Source organism: Falco punctatus, assembly GCF_963210335.1.
Source record: "Falco punctatus genome assembly, chromosome: 6".
Classification (NCBI taxonomy): domain Eukaryota; kingdom Metazoa; phylum Chordata; class Aves; order Falconiformes; family Falconidae; genus Falco; species Falco punctatus.
Genome location: NC_137585.1, coordinates 62,237,097 through 62,254,392, shown reverse-complemented (window position 1 = coordinate 62,254,392; position 17,296 = coordinate 62,237,097). Strand labels below are relative to the sequence as shown.

General features: G+C 39.4%; 1 protein-coding gene across 5 annotated transcripts in view; it reads left to right on the top strand.

Annotated features, from left to right (window-relative positions):
* The window catches only part of EXOC4 (exocyst complex component 4), a 412,836-nt gene that overhangs the window by 95,542 nt on the left and 299,998 nt on the right, over window positions 1–17,296 (top strand). The window lies entirely within an intron of this gene.

Below are 17,296 nucleotides of genomic sequence, written 5' to 3'. Positions count from 1 at the left end.
AACTGCTTGAATCAAAACTTGCTCTGCCAAGGTCCACGATATTCATAATTTATTTTCTCTTTAAGGGTTTAGAATTTTTAACTAGAAATGGACTGACAATGCAGGCACTTGGGTGGATCTTTGGTCATAAAATACGTTGCAACAGTTTGTGTTTCCCACAGACTCGTTATGGGCAGATTTACGTGTGGAATGTAAGGAAGGAAATGAATGAAACTCCTTGTCTGCTCTACCTGACAAACCTCAAATTTAAATAGAGAAATCAAATCCATTTGTTAATGATGCTTCTCTGTGTGTTCCATTTTCTGCTTGCAGAGGATTTCATCAAAGTCTGTACTAGCTGTCATCCTACTGTCCCTCTTCCTGCAGTACCGTAAGGGAGTTCAAGTCTGAGGAAATTGGCACTTACCTGAAAAGCTGGAGAAATCTGAAGAAAGTATTGTGAAATCTAGTGGTGCAACACCATATAACTCAACTTGTTTAGTATTTGTTTTGCATACACCTTCTTTCATGTCACTTGCCAGGCCCAAACTGAGGGAAGATAGGCTATTACGTGGGGAGGATATTGTCTGCTTTTATAATTCTCATTCTTCAAGGCTAATACTGAATTAATTGTTAGTAAAGTGGCCAGAGTAAGACCATCCAGAGAGGATAAAGACTAAATCTTAAAGAAGAAGGAAATCCTGAATGGAGGAAACATGCTGAGAATATGAAAAGCAGCCGTTTAGATTTGGTGTCATTTTTAGCTTGACTGCCCATGTGAGGGCTTTGCTTTTGTGTTGTCTGAGTTTTGTTCTCTAAAACCTTTATAATTTACATTTGACTGGCAGATTAGAATTTAGCTTTAGGCATTTCTGCAGGTTTGGTGTAGGTATGTGACCTGGTTAGTGCCACTTCTGAGTGAAAGACTGCAGGATAATAAATGTGTATAAACCTACAGAGGTGAGTGGTACTATGAGACACTTCAGCCAGAGCTTATGTTTTATGATATACATGAGATGAATCAACTCTGAGAACTGATGCCACAGAAAACCAGGCTTCTCACATGGATTCATGGATTCATGGATTTATTCCATCAATATGTGCATGTGTTTCTTCTTCCCATTCCCCCCTTGCTTTGTTATGTACTGACTACAGAATCCCGTTCTAAAAGGTCTAAACAAGGATTGAGTTGCAACACGACTTTACTGGGCTTCCACAGTGAGTCTTGTCCGGTCTCCACTTCCCTTTAAGGACTCTGCTGGATTTCAATGAGGGAGTTAGAGGACTCGTGGTATTTTAATTTATTTTTATTGTCTTTTTTTCTCCCTGACTTGCCCTTGGTCATCATCATTATTCTCCCTTCTAGTCTGTGGTAATCATAGCATAAATCACACCTTCATCCGAGGAGAATAACATCTTCCAAAAATCTTCTTAGGAGATTCTGGAAAAGCTTAAAAAAGAAAATCTAGACACAGGCTTTTAAAAAAAAGTATTCAGGGAAGCAGGGGAAGAACTCAGGGACTTCTAAAGCAGTTGTATTAAAATACTTCTCAAAAAAATTGTAGAAACGCATAAACTATGTAATATATAAAATCAGAGGAAGAATTACTGTTGCTCTATATCAAGCATAAGCTGTCAACTGATTTAACTTCTGAGAGCTGGTGGCAGGGATTGTGGAGGAGGGAGGAGCAATAGGTAGCCCATGTCCTGGCGACAGTAAGCTTTCTACTAGGTTTTCGTATGCTTTTTCTCAAAACTGATTTTGGGAACTACGGTGTAGATAAAACTGTAATGAGCTAGGGTAAACAACTGGCTGGGAAAGGAGAAGTTATGAAGGGTTTACTATTAAGGGATTTATCTAATGGCTCTTTTGAGTGCTCTGTCTGGGGTTTGGTGCTATTCAATATTTTTGTTAATGTCTTATATAATGCAGCAGAGAATCGTAAAATGTGCAAATACCATTCTGGAAGGCAGGACTTGGAAGCATGTTAGAGAATATGGTTAGAATTTGGAAAATCTTAATAAACTAAGTTTAAAAGGAGAGGTATGCATTTGGCTATTTCTGTGTATGAATATGAAGAGTTGAGTACGTCTCATCTTTGGACAAGGAGTCATGTGGTACAGGGGATTACAATGGGATGTGAATCAATATTTCACCAAAAAAAAAGTCAAATATTGCCCTACTGTGTACAAGAGAAGCATGGCCTGCAGGATGTCTGGAAATAATCCTTTTCTAGTCACTGCTGAAAAGATTTCAGCTGCGGTCCTATGTCCTCTTTGACTGTGATCTTAAGGAAGGAACCAAAGAATGGGGGGAAATTCAGAGGAGAGCAACCAGCGTTATCAGAGATTTAGGAAAAAAAATATTGTTTGACTTAAAAAGGAACAATCCATTTACTTATAGATCAGAAGACTAAGGGGTGGAGGGAGGCCTTTGCTTTCAAATATATCAAGAGAGTTGAAAAGAGGAGTAGAAGCATGTGTTTTCCAGGACATGATTGGACAGCAACTACTGAGCCTAAAGACTGGCAAGGGAGACTTGAACATTTCTTGTCTTTTATGTCTTACCTAATGGCTAGTGTATGTAAGCAGTGAATGATTTGGGGATGTTATATTTTTGTGCGTAGCATCCCTAAAAACTTTCAAGCATCTGTCAGGCATGACAACTTAACTAGTTCTTTGGGGTATGGGGATGGGCTAGGACATCTCTTGAGGTCTTTTCCAATTTTCTGTGCTTCCAGGAAAATCACTGGGATTATGGTCCTGCCATCCACAATGATGGATGAAATGCTAGAGAGCCAATCCACCAGCTCGCAGGTTATCAAAGCTTTGCAACTTTGCCTGTTTGATTTAGTTCTAAATACTGCCTTGCAAGTTGGGATTTGGAAGAACAAGACATTGCAATTAAATGTAGAATTAATGAAAGGGGGAGGGTATGTGTTGCATTTAACTTCACGCTTGTGATTTAAGTGCCAGAATTAAAATCATCAGCTCCCTGTGTGGTCTCCTTATTTGTAAGAATTCAAGTGACATTAAAATTGGATTAGTAATGAGCTTTTGGTTGAAGGACCAGTATTAAAATCAAGGGAATCTGAAGGAGGAGGGAGGGGGAGAGGTGGTTTCCTTGTGAAGTCTTTGTTGGCAGTGGCAAACTGTGTGTGTGTTTCTGTGGGTGTGCACACATCTTCCTCTTAAAAGCTTTATCCTCATTTCAGCCATGTACCAGAATCTTATTTGCCTTGATTTATAAATTATTTACACTTGGACTGTGATGCATTTAAACTTTTGAAAATAAAGGTATATATTAGTCCTCCATTTATGACTGATAGGATCAGGGGAAAAGCAACAGACTAATGGAAGGGAATAAGGAAGCACTTGGGAGCTGCTGGCTCATACTTGACAGTGATTTGTATGTCTGTAGGTTTTAAAGTGCACAGTGTATTTTAAAATGTGCCTGTAGCCTTTTCTTTGTTTGACTGTAACCTATCACCTACCATCTTGCCTTAGGAAGGACTGCATTTGTAGAGGTAACTGTGGTCCTGGATTTTTTTGCCCTTCCTTGGAGCCACGTTACAGGTGCTTCTGTTCTCAATACCATTTTTATTTGCATCGCAGTAGTATTAAGAGACTCCAGTGAAGATCAGACCACTAGTGTATTTGTCACTGAACAGATATTCAGCAAAAATTCTCTGTTAAATGTTCCTTGAGACAAAGAATGCGGCTTGAGAAGAAATTAAGGTTGTGCTGCAAAGTGATACATGAACTGAAAATGTGCTCTGGATCTCTGATTCCTGGTTCAGTAGCTTTGTTCCATCCTGTGTGGTCTCTCCGAAGCCTCCCCATTTTATCAGTCATAAATAAAAATGACAGATCTCCCTGCCATGTTGTCTAGCTGAGTAATGTAACTTCTTCCATCCTCCTTCTCTCTTCTCTGTCATCTTCTGTGGACTGTTGCTTGGTTTTTTTTAACTTTTTTTTTTTGCATTTGAAAAAATTCTGTTTGCTAGAAGCTGTGCACGCAGTAAGGGGGGAGGGAGAACTTTTTAAGTAACAGCTTTTTTATCCATTGAAGATAGATTCTGTCACACACCAATAAATAGGTAACTTTCATAGCTGCCAACATCAGACTGCAGAAGACGGCAAATTTACAGACTCCCTTGTGAGTCACACATGTCTTAAAAAAACCTCACAGTTAATTATCTGAAATGGAGAAAAGTTAATGTAGGTTTTGTCTGTTTGTTTCTTCTAACTCTCATCCATGGTTAAAAGCCATGCAGTACTTCATTTTCTTTCAAGTTCTGTGTATATATGTTAAACATACGGTATTGTAACTGGACACATAGACTTACCTGTGATGGCATTACTGAGTCAGGTTTGTATGCCTGGCTGCAGCCTTGTGCTGTGAAGGGTGGGCTTTACAGATTCCAGCAGAATAGATTTTAAAATGAATTCCAAGAATCTTAAAATGGTAGGTAGTCCTTTCATCAGCTGAGTTGAATCTGACAGTCCTTTTTGTTTTTTTCATGGTGTAACAGGGGATGCAAGGTGGTTGTTTTAATAATTGTAGTAGCACGAAGTGATGGCCGTGTCTATGCAGTGTTCTGAGTAAATAAATAGGCTTTTAATCTCTGAAATTTAGGAGCAGGAGGGAACTAGTGCAGGGGGTTTGGTTGAATCTCAAAGGCCAGAATTTGCTGCGGTAGCGACAGCTTTTCTTTTTAGAAAACCAGCACTTAAATGGTAGCAAAATTGGCAGAGTGCTGAAATTTCTGTTGCAGCCATCTGCTTTATCCTGGCTCCACCCAGTGGTATTACCCTGCCAGTTTCACACACATTGCAAGGACTTTGGTGGGGATTTTATGTCAGTGCAGGATTTAGTGTTGGCTTTTGTTAAGGGTTAAGATGTTACACAAATGCACTCTGCCTTTCCGCTCTTGTCCTGGACAATGTAGCTTTTGTTTGGACTTTTCTGTCCTGGTCCCTATCTTTGCTGTTCAAGACCATGCATCAGTAAAATGATTATTCAGAGAGACTGGAGCCAGAGCTGGAACCTGAATTCAAATATCCAGCCCTCTGGACCAGGTGGCTTGCTGACCTGATGTATTGTTACTGGTTTTCTTTCAGTTTTCAAACCAAAACAAATCCCCACCTCTTTTGTGTAATTGCAGTGCGACTGAAGAATAAATTGACTATATGGCAGTAGTCTCAGGATGTTCTTGTGAGTTTGAATTTCAGTAGAAAGGACCACACTCTGGGATTCCTGCTGGGGAAAATACGGATGAATTCACATCCTGCATCTCAAAGAATGAAAGAGAGGCATTTTGCAGTAACATAGTAGAAAGCTGGATGGAGATATCACAGTGCTGTTCAGGAGGGGCTCCTTTCTGAGCAACAGTATGGTTATATTGTTTGCTTTAGATCCTATAAAAATACAGAGTTGTTTTCTTCTTCTTTTTTTTTTTTGTCAGGCTCTTAGCTTTAAAATGGATTTCTGTTGCTATTGCATTTACACTTCCTTTTGGCAATCTGAAGAAATGTTTTCACTGAAGGAAACAATGACATGCATGATTGGTTTGGATATTTGAAGCCACATAGTGATTCCAGAAGGACTTACACTTTTCTGAGTAAACAAAAGGAATGGTTGCAGGTTTTGCTGGAGAAATTTTTATCTAAAATAATTTGAACACTTGCCAAATTGAATGTGTTTCAACAAGGTGCAGAGTGTTCTCAGTGCTGAGAAGTACTTCAGAAATTAAGCTGGGTGTTCACCAGCTGGAGACCTCGGGTGGGATTGTAGGTGAGCCGTCCTGATGTGTGCGGCTGTCTCCGGACTCCTTAGAAGAGTTGAGTGACACCCTCTGACAGGACTGTGGAAAAAGCAGCTCTCAGCTGGCATTGCTGTTTGTGTGCTTGCAGCCTCTGTGCCATGTCCCAGCAAAGGCCTTTGGCGTTGTGTGTGGTGCCATTCGCTGATCTAACTCGGGGGCCAGATGAGCAAGTGTTGGAGGATGTTGGGCAAGAAACCGTAGTGTCATGCTGGCTGTTGCATGTACCGGTTTGCAGTTGGGTGCTTGATTAAAACTGTTTTTTGCTGAGCCAAGAGCCTTTCAGACTGGCTTTAGGAGTGCTCTGTCTTTTCCTTCTCTGTTCCAGGTTTCATTCTGGTAATCAGTTTGCTTTTTTGCCTGCCATTAATACAAGGGGAAAGACAGTATCTGCCTGGGAATTGAAAGCCCCTTGCTTCTTCTGGGCAATTCCTCATCCTTATGGAAGAATTAATTTCATTGTTCCTACTGTATCCCTTTAAAGTGCAGGGTAAGAAATGTCTTCAAGGTCACATTCCTTCTTGAAACTAATGATGGTGTTTTTTCCTAATCCCATTACAAGGTCCCTGGTATCATTAGATGCAAGCGTTACTGTTTAGCTTCATTTGATAAGCTGGTGAAAAGGGGAGGAAAAGGCTCCCTGATGCAGAAAGGCATTCAAGTATCTACTGTAATGGAACATGTTCCGAAATGTTATAATCTGCTTAACGTTGGCATTTTGGTGGCCCAATGCTGTACCTTTTGTAGAGCAGCATAAAAAGCAGAAGCGATAGCAGTCCTGACAGGTACTTAAAAAGCTGGAATGGCTCATGCACAAGAGCTGTAAACAGTTTGTAATTTTTATTGTTTTTTCCCCCAAGCCTTAAAACAGGAATCTTGTATATGCTGTGAGCTCCCTCCTCTGGCATCAGGATACTTGTAATAATGTTGAAGACCCTGAAACATTACAGAAATATGTATTTCTGGAATAAGGTTGGGGGACTGTTTGTTGCTGAAGTGTGGTATTAAGCATCCAAAATGAGACTGCTGACAGCACTGGACTGCTATGCACTTCCGTCCTTTGGGGAAAGGGAGGAATATAAAGCCAGAGTACTTGTAAGTTTGACAAAAACGTTCTCTAGTTCTGATGTCATTTCAAAGATGTCAGTGGCTTTATAAGCTGGGCTAGAAATGGTGGCTGCTGGGTTGATGTCAAAGGGGAACATGCCTTTCTATCAATGTCTTGGAGTCACTAGGCTTGTTTGTACAGAAGCCTACATTTGCTGCTCTAGCATTTAGAATCTGCTGTTCTTTTGTGTAAACCCTTCACAGAACTCATTTTATGGGCCATTTCTCTCTGTTAGGTGCTTTGCCTCTGGGCCGCAGTTGTAGATTCAGCTGTGGTTGGATCTTCAAGAACTTGGTCAATTAGAGAATGCCAACGTGTTTAAAGAATCAGGGCAACATTTTTTTATTAGTCTGGTGCTTGTTAAACAGGACTGTTTAGTGCCATCTTCTTAAGTCTGAAAGGCATGAGATCTGAAAGTCTTTCAAGTTAACTCTGACAAATGCAAGAAATTACATACAAATTTGCAAAATGTAGGCTTTTTGAAAAGTGACGGAATTGTGGTTCCTGCAAGATCTGTTTAAAAGCTTTTTGTATATAATGAAGCAACAATACTGGGTTTAACTATGGCAGACTTCCTTTTTTTAATCCAGTTTTACTCTTTTGCATGCCTGACATAAGTTGGTAAATCACTTTTGTGGGTAATGTCTCCTATTACCACAGCATATTACGAAGAGGTGGGTGGAAGTTTCCTTACTTGTCCTCCATTTTTCAAGCTGCTGTGATGAAGTTTTTAATTGATCTGAAAGAAGATAAAGCAACTGGTAGCTATACAGTTCTGTTACTCACTTTAATTAACTTTCATTGTTCCTTACACCATTTCTTTCTCACTATTCAATATTGCTTAGAGGCAGTCTGTCTCTGCAGCTTACATTGCTAAATTTATTTCATACTCTGGGTTGTAAGTATAATAGTCACCTCCACTGTACACATTTTATGTTGGCTGATTTTTCACTCCCATGCAGCACTGCTGCAGTGGTCTAGCAGTTGCTATAGCTGCTATAAAGCTTACTGGAAAAATGTATTCTCCTAGGATCAGGTGTAATTTGTAATTAAAAAAACAACTCAGACTTAAAATCCAGTTTTAAATACTAATTCTGTAAGAAATGGGTGCAGTCTTGTATCTAGTTATACAAATATTCAGGTATTGTTTGTTTGTTTGTTTGTTTTTTTAATTAACATGCATGATGGTATATGAAGATGTGTGCTAATTTGTTTTCTAGATAGTCAAATTACCAGGTATGTGAAATAGATGAGTCAGTCTGGCAGCTGATCCCAGTGTCTGTCTGACCCAAGGCAAAGGTCTCTGGTCCTGAGGTCCCTTATTCAGTCTCTGAGCTAATCCTGGGTGCAGTTGCTGTTCAGTCGGATTAGGATTTGAACCCCTCATTGCATGAAATACTCCTTATTTTGTAAAGTTTTGGCATAAAGTATCCTGTTCACGGATCCTGCTTAGGTCTGTTTGTCACTGTACAGCTCTCTTAAGTAAATTCAGGATGTGCACGCTGCTATAAAATGCGAAATTCATATATCCCTGCAAATGAATTGAAATCAGAGACTGGAATCCTAGTTAATTAGAATAAATCTTAAGTCAGGTTTCAAATGGGGCTCAGGCTTCTATCTGACTGACACACTCAGTTTTTGTATTTGTTATAATGAGTCTGTAGGTTATGAATGTGGAGGTTAGATTAATTACCAGGGGCAGCATGAGGGAGGGAGCACCATGCTTGAACAGTTTGGTCGATGTGAATGTCCTGAGTAGCTCAGGGTTCAAGTTCAGGAGCACGCCTGGATGCTTTCTGTAGTATCCGGCATCAAAACACAGAGCAGCAAGCTGCTCACAGAGCACCATACAGACATACTAAATTTACTCCCGACAAAGAAGTTTTTATAGTTTTGACTGGTGATAATTGATGGGCTGTACCCTCAAGGGAAATAAATCTCTGCAAGTCAGATTTATGAGGACCCTTATGTTTATTTGGCAGCACAACACTTGTTACAGGGATAAACCAAGCAAGCAGAAGAAAAGCTGACATGTTGAAAAATGTTGTATCCTATTTCTCAGCTGGACTCCTGCAGTTTTAAAGCCATAAAACTTCCCTCCTTGTTGTTTGGGACAAGTGGCTTGGAGAACTTTAATTTGTTGGTGAGCTGAGGACGGGGAGGCATACAGGTGTTTCTCAGGAAAGAATCCTAAGACACTTTTGTTCTTCTGTGCTGTAGGGATATTGCACGGTTTTGTCAAGTGCCTGATTAAGTTTGACATTTGAAAATAGAACTTCACGCAGAAATAAGTACTGTACTTCTGAGTGTTTAATTAAGATGTTTAGTTCCTGTCAAGGCTGGTAGTTTCTCTTTCTTGTTAAGGGCAATACGTCTTCAGCTGCTGAAATTTCAGAAACCTGTACTTAACCTTTAATCGTCATTCCATTTACATAGAAATCTGATTAACAACTTTTAAAGTTCAGGAGCTGCGACTAAATGCAATTAAAGGCCTTTTGGAGTCTGTTATTAAGAGTTGGCATTTAATGAAGACTGAGGGCACACTACTGTTACCATCTACACTATAGTAGGATGTCTTAAGCAATTAGTTGAAGGCATGAAATACATGAAGTGTGCTGTATTATCCATGAGTTAACATGGTTGGTATTTAAACAGCATGCTGTCTTTTCCTCTCTTTGCTGCTGCTGTATTGTATGTGCCAGTTTGAGTAGCAGAAGCTCAGATCAGTTGGGTTAAGTGTAACACTGTTTCTCCTGTGCTTTAGAATTGCCCATTTCTTCCCTGAGGCAGAGGATGTTCTGAAAGGTGGGCGTGTAGTTGACACTAAACTTGAGCGAATATATCCTCTTTGTGATTTAAAAATGTTTAACTTTACCTCAGTTATAAACACAAGTTTCTAACTGTGTTGTCCCCACCTTCAAAACGTGCAGAACCAGTGAAGCTTCACTAAATTATAATTGCAGACCAGAAATCTGCACTCAAATTACCTGTTCAACTCTTACATTCCTCCTTGACCTTTTTACATGCTACGTGAACAAAAGAAAGTCCAGACAAACTGAAAGACGGTGTGTTTTAATCTTGCTGGAAAATACTTCATTTTGTGCTGTCTATGAAGCAGGTGGTAATTATGCCTTTCTGATGAAGTTCATTGCTTTTTGGTTCATCTTAGAACACAGTTGGCTAGCTATCCATCCTCTGGATTGTACTGGACTGTATTTTACAACTTCTCATCATTCTTATCAGAAGGACCATGTGCTAAAGATATACATGCATGTGTGTAGACATGTGTATACATACCAGTATTTGAATACACATATATATACACACACATATGTGCACCCATGTTTTTATCCAGTTATTGAACAGTCCTGGCAATTACATGTTACTGCCCAGAAGCCAATTGGGTTTACTTGTCAAAAATTGCAGAAAGATTTATTCCCCCCCCGCCCCCCGCATTGACCGATATTCCACCAAGCCCCCCCAAGCTGTGTAAATGTGTAGGTCTCACTGATTCCAGTCATCGGCATGCAGATGAAATGTCTGCTTTACTGTGGAAACACGCATCTGAATGTGGATTTTCTTTGCAGGAAATGAGTAGTCCTGACTGGCTCCCCATGTCACCCACTTCCATTCTGGTTTGGGCTTTTTTCTAACTGTTGTTTTGTTTTGTTGTTAAGGGCCTGATACCAAAATGAGAAAGTGGCCTTGTTTTTTGGATCATTTCTGCTGGCATCATCTGTATTTGCTGAACAGTTGATGTGCCTGGAGAAAAATAAATACTGTCCGTTTGTTTTATGACCCAGTTATTCAAGTTGACTATAGGTAGCTGTAATAAATTTGCCATCAGTATTTGTTCCTCTTTCGTTAAGGTAAATAAATAAAACAGCAGAACTATTAGGAAAGATGGGGAAAAAAGACGGCCAAGCTCCTGTTCTCTTTGTTATGTTATAAAAAAGACTTAGGAAGAGGCAGCCCTCTTTCAGCATCATGTGCCTGCTCACATCTTGCAGAAGATAAGGTTACCTGCTGTAGTCTCTCCTCAGCTTTTACTTTTACCTGCTTATTTTCTGAGCCACAAGTGTAAGTGAAGATGAAACTTAAAATACTGATGCAGCACAGGGGAGTGGGTGAAGTTAGTAATGGTAAGAGGCCTTCTGTCATGTGTGTTTGTCAGTGGCAAGACACAATCTCTCATGCTCTCAGTGGCTGAGAAAGTTAGTGGATGCAAACCTCACCCTGTGGATGTCAGTGATGTTTGTCTCGGCACTTGTAGCAGGACCAGGGTTTCACTTTAAATCTGTTCAGTCAGATAATGATATGTCACAGGGGTGTTGATACGTCAGAGGGTTAATTAGTGAACACTTGCAGAAAACATGGCTATTTAAATCATTATGCCAGGTATTTGTTACAGAACCAAAGTCCCTTTCCTGATAGATGCGTAAGCTGTTGTGGCAGTTTGCATAAAGAGTGGGAAAATGAAATGAGTGCTGGCCCGCGCTGGCTTGTTCGAGGAACCTACAGCCTGATGTGTCAACTGTGACAGCACGTAATGGTTTCTACTTCTGCTGTGCTAGCAACTGTGAAACCCATTATATTAGTATGTATGTCTCAAGTGACTTCAGCTCATCCATACACTTGAGTCAGAGTCTGTGGTGCTGAGGTTGTGAAGTCCATGCATGTGTTATCAGAAGCTTGTGAAATGAAAAGGGTCTGGTTTTAAACTCTCCAAAGCCATCTGAGCAGGTGTGCGATTCATTGCCAATAAAAACAGCTTTTAAGAAGTGGTGGTTTTAAAGTAGTTTTGAGGTTTGTTCCCTCCCTTCCTTCCTCCCTGGAGGTAGATGCACATTCGCAGGTCTACAGTAATAGTTGTGCTAATTGACAATTAGCATTGATAATGAATGTAGTAGTACTGGCAATGATAGCGTTATCTAAACAGTTCTAGGGTTATTTTTCCCTTTTTCCCAAAAATGAAAAACAAAAGGAATTCTTGCTTCTTGTATAATAACGGAATTGAGCGATGCCTTGAGAGAATTAATTCTGGAAGGGCTTTTATTATTATGTTTCAGTTCAATTAATTTCATGGGCAACAAGAGGATTAGGTAAAGCAGGTTGTGCAGCATTAAACAGTATTCACGGTACCTAAAAATTGTTTTTGTTCTTTCAGACTTACCTTATTGCTGTGTCCTTTGTCATGTTTGCCATGTGTGTACTCAGCCCCTGTTCTTGATGTGGTGTAACTTATGCAGAAAGCTCAGTGCTCTTAGAATTCAATTAGCTGTTACTTTTTTTGTTGTTGTTAAATTCCACAATTGCTGCAGTATTTTAATTATTAAAACTTTTAATACAGCAAATTACTGGGTAATTAGCTGTAGGCTACTGTCTCACATGGAATGCCACTGCTTTTCTTGCCTTATTCTGGCACTTTGCTAGTAGTTAGTTACCTCCAGTCTCTTCAAGAACAATGCCTCTTTTCGTATGTTTACAAAGAAGTAAGTGCATGTCACAGTATCCTACTTGAACTCCCAGCCTTTTTCTTTCAGGATTCATTTGCAGTTGCTTTTATTGCCCCTGAAATAATCTCTGGCGGGATATCATCCTCTCTCAGGAATGTTGTGCCTTTCCTCAGTGCATGCACTGTTGTTTGCTGTCACCGGGCATCTCTGTGCGTCCCTGGTGAACCCGGATGACTTGAATCTGTTGTTCTGTTTTTAACCAGCTTTCCTTGTTGAAATAGCATTGGGAAATCTCTCTTCTGCTTTGTAATCTTGGCGTCTGATTCCTCCTGATAGGTCTAAAATGTAACTGCAAAGCAGTCTCAGAACCTGATACATCTCAGGAAGAGCCCACAGTGCATCAGTACAGCTGAAATGCCAACATTTCTGCAGATGCCTGGTGTGACGCAGCAATAAGCTGAAAATAAATCTGGCTTGCAATTGCTAGTAACAGCATAACAAAATACTAGCGACATCCTCAGATGCTGAGAGTATTATTTTGTGGGTTTTTTACCTCTTACAGTTTCCTCAAAGTACAAGTGAGGTAGCCTTCATTTGCACTTTCATGCCCAGTGGTTGCCAAAGACAGGCCTGGGTGAGAACTTTCCACTAGCACAAACCTGTTCACCAAAGACAAATGTTAACAGTAGATGGTTTTATTTCCTGTATCAACTCGAAATGGAAATGAAAAGTGCTGTGTAGCAATAGTACTTTGATCACTAGTGGTTTTTTTGTGCAAGAGCCTGAGAGCTGGCCCTGAAAGGTGTGACAGCTTTATTAAGATCCCTAGATTATAAGGAGCTGTTGTGATCTTCTCACCTGACCTCAGCATAAAACAAGCCGTGGTGCTTTCTTGAATTAATTCCTGCTGGAAAGAGGGCACGTATTTTAGAAAGGCGTCTAGTCTTGACTGTGGGGGGAGAAAAAAGTAATCAGTGGCAAGACAGTACAGTGCAACCTTTGATGTAAGTGGTTAATTGTGCTCTGGAAATATATGCCTAACTGTTCACCAAAGCCTATCCAAATTCAACTTTCCAGCCTTTGATTTTTTTTAAAAAAATTAATTAGCAAAGATTTTTTTCATCAGTGCTGTGCCCTCTGTGGCATACTTGCAGACTGATACTGTAACCTCTTAGCCTTCTCTTTGCTAAGCGAACAAGACCGAGCTCATGGCTTCTTGTTTTGCTCCAAGTCCTGCATTCCGGCCTCTTAATAACTTCTAGGCTTCTTTTGTGTATCCTTCCACCCCCTTTTCCTTGATCTCTCTTTTGTTTATGAGTGCCAGGGTTTTTTTGGCATTCCAGGTGTGAGACCAATATGGAATGATACAGTACACTTTTACTTCAGACAAGGCTGTCTGCTTTATGTAGCCATTTCCAGTTAGCTAATTAATTCTTGTCATCACAGTTGGGACTGTCTCTGTTGTTGATTGTCTTCAATATTCCCAAATTTGCTAGAGTCACATCTTTACACAATAACCCATCACACACAATAACAAAAATAATGATTTTTGTATTTTTTTCCCTAGATGTAGAGATTTACCTCTGCTGACATTGATATTCTTATAGTAGCTTGATTATATTATGAAAAATAGTAAAAATAGAAAACAAAACTATTTTATTCTTTTAATACTTTGTTCACTTTATTATTTACCATTTTCCCCTCATAACATTAAAATTTACAAACCTCCTGCAGTCATTATATCCATAGGAATTTGAGATGGGAAAAGTTCTGGTCCGTTCAGTCCAGAAGGGAGTTGCTGCAGCCACACTTGCATGTGCTTTCATTGTCTGATTGCTAATATTTTAATTACTTCTTCTAATTACTATTGTTTTAAAAACAAAGCTGGACTGAGCTTAGGCTGAAAGCTAGGAGACTTCTATCCAACAAAAGAGAAGGGTTCTGAAAAGGGTCTTCTGTTTCCCTTGGAATACAGAGGACAAAAGGATAAGAGGAATTAAGATTTTTGGGACCTTGTGAAGTCCAGTATCAGTGCTTTCCTCATTTTTAGTTGTATGTGAAGGATCTTGTCATGTACCTGCCCGTTTTTCTTTTAGGAGATGCTGTGCTGACTTTCAGTATTTTGGCTTTTGTCGGATCCTTGGCTGAAATACAACTTAATCTGTCTCTGTTTACTTAAAGCTAAATTTATTGTTGTTGTAAGAATACTGGTTAGCCAAGATCTGTGTTCTGTAAATCCATGCTGGTGGACATGAATTCTGTTATTTTCCCTTAATTCTTTTTTAATAGAGTCTTTAACCATCTATTCTGTGATTTTTGTCCCTGATCAATATGAGGTGGAGAGGCCAGTAATTACCTGGTCATCCCATTTAACCTTGCAAAACTTATGGTGTGGTGTTAGTTTTCATTTGATTTTTCTGGACCCCCTGAAATATATGAAGGCATGATGAAAATCAGCATTGATGGTGCAGAGTGTGAAACTGTCATGATTTTCTGATGGAGCAGACCGTTCACACTGCAGCATCCATCTTAATTCGGACTATATGAGGATGTGAAATACCTATTTACAGCTTTTAATTGACAGAATACAGCTTCTTCAGAGCTCAGGCTGCCCATCTAAAACCTCTCAAGAGGTACAAATAATGAATGAATTTAGCCGTCGCCCTGTGGCCAGACATGTTTTGTTGCCCATGCTTTGTTCATAGGTCAATCTTGAGCATGATAAGACATAACGATTTAGACAACTTCTCGTGGGGCTCAGCCAGAGGATAAAAATGTACATCTGAAGAGTTGCAGCAAGTGCAGGCAGCAGAAAGACACAGAAGCAAATTTGTTCTTGCCCCGTCGCCATTCAGAAAGACAGTGTATCGCAAGCTGTTATCAGATGAATGTGATAGACAGGCTACACATACTGATACAACCTTTTGAAATTTGAGAATTTAATTAATCCTCCAAATCCATAAACACTGCTTTTTTAATAAAGCATTTTATATTAATTGTAATTTCTGAAGAGCAGTTGGAGAAAAAGTGCTTTGTTCTCTTGCTTCATGTACAGCTTTGTTTGTTTGACATTGATGTAAATATACTACATGGATGGCAGAATTCAACCATTGAGCAGAAAGTCATAGTCCTTGTTACAGATGAATGGGATGTTGCCAACTTTACAGTCACTCATAAATCTTCCTGTACGTCTATGTGATTAATGTCTAACAAGGTTTTTGATTGATGGCTTAGCAACTACTAATCAGGTGTTATGGGACCAAATCATGAAATCCCTTAGTTCGTTGGTTAAGGAAAGCTCCTGTTCACTTAGATAGGTAGGAAAATGTCTGGGTTTTCTTTCCTTTCAAGTGGATTTTGAAGTTCTAGCTTGCTGTGGCTTTTAATAAGTACACGGCCAGACCACAACTCTTAACATTGAAATATTACAGTTATTAAAATCCTCTACTAGGCCTGTGAAGCAGAACAACTGGGTAACTCTGACTGTCCAGACATAGGGAATAAATTGAGGTCGATGACATTGGGTGACGGCCATGCATTGCACAACGCAATGAGAAATGAAAACTTCAGGCTGTTTTTTGAAGCAAGTAGCTGGCAAGACTTTCCGACTGGCCCACATGTTAATTGTATTGCTTAAATATTATAAGGGTTTTATTCTTTACGCTGCAGTGATAAGCCAAATGTACTGTGTGTTGAAGATCTCTCCTGTCTTAACTTCTCTCCCGCTTGGCTATGTATTGTAAATGCTCAGCCATGCTTACACTTAATTACTTCCTTCTGAAGAATTTGTGTAACTGTTGAATACAGGGCACTGGAGCAGAAAGAGCTTTGATCTGTCTAGCACAGTTTCTGCTAGGCTTGAGTTTTATAACTTAAAGATGAACTTTGAGAATAGTTATCAAAACCATCTATTTTTGCTGCTTTTACAGCTTTTGACTTTTTCAGGGCCTTGTGTCTAACCATCCTGCCCTGCCTGTCTTGTAATACTATAAATTAACAAATTTCTTTTCTTTCCTAATGTGTGGCATTTTCAGTACTGTTCTGAGTATCTAACTGCGAACTCATCTTTTTGTTTCTGTAATTCAGTTTTTAACCAACAGGGATAATTCATTATGTTCCTAGCTCAAACCTCTGTTGGCTTATTGTAATCTTGGAGCCAAGATTATTACACGCTGAACATTTCCTAGTCTTGGACACAAAGTGACACCGGAGTAGTGGAATCCATTATAGATGGGTTTCATCTATAATGGAAGAACAAATTGCCAAGTCTTTTTCTTTTTTTTTTTCAAAATTTGATTAAGTTTGAGGGTTTAATTACATTTTTGTGGCGATTTTAAGGTTGTTAATTCAAGTAGAGAAGATGAAATGCAAATATACAAATACAAACGGATTTGGTAAATTACTGTTAAAAATTAGCACAGTGATTATTTTTTACTTCTGACAATAAGCCTGCATTTTAAAAGCTTGTGCTCAGGTACAGTTTTAATTGAGATGTTTTAGGAGTTGAAGTTCCTTTGTGTTTGTATTTTTTTTCCCAAGGTATCCTGAATTGTTTCTAATTTGGGGCATGATACCTTTTGCCTAGATACTTATTCCTATGTAATTTATGTAAACCCAGACAGCACAGTACTGATGTATTCCTTTCATTGCAGACAACGCTTTGATGGGCTTTGACTAGCTAGTTATGAAAATGGAATACATTAGTAATATTCTCAGAGCAGGTAGAATTTTCTTATAATAAATAGTGACTTTCTGAATGCAGTGACAAACGTTAATTTTTAAGGGGTTTCTTTCCATCATCAGACACAAGGAAATTAAAAGCGAGTGACTTGGAATCTGTTTCTGCTTTTGCACCATGGAGTTGCTTAAATAGCATCAAATATCAGGCTACTGCTCAGGGCTCTAAGGGTTTCACAGAGTGTACCCTG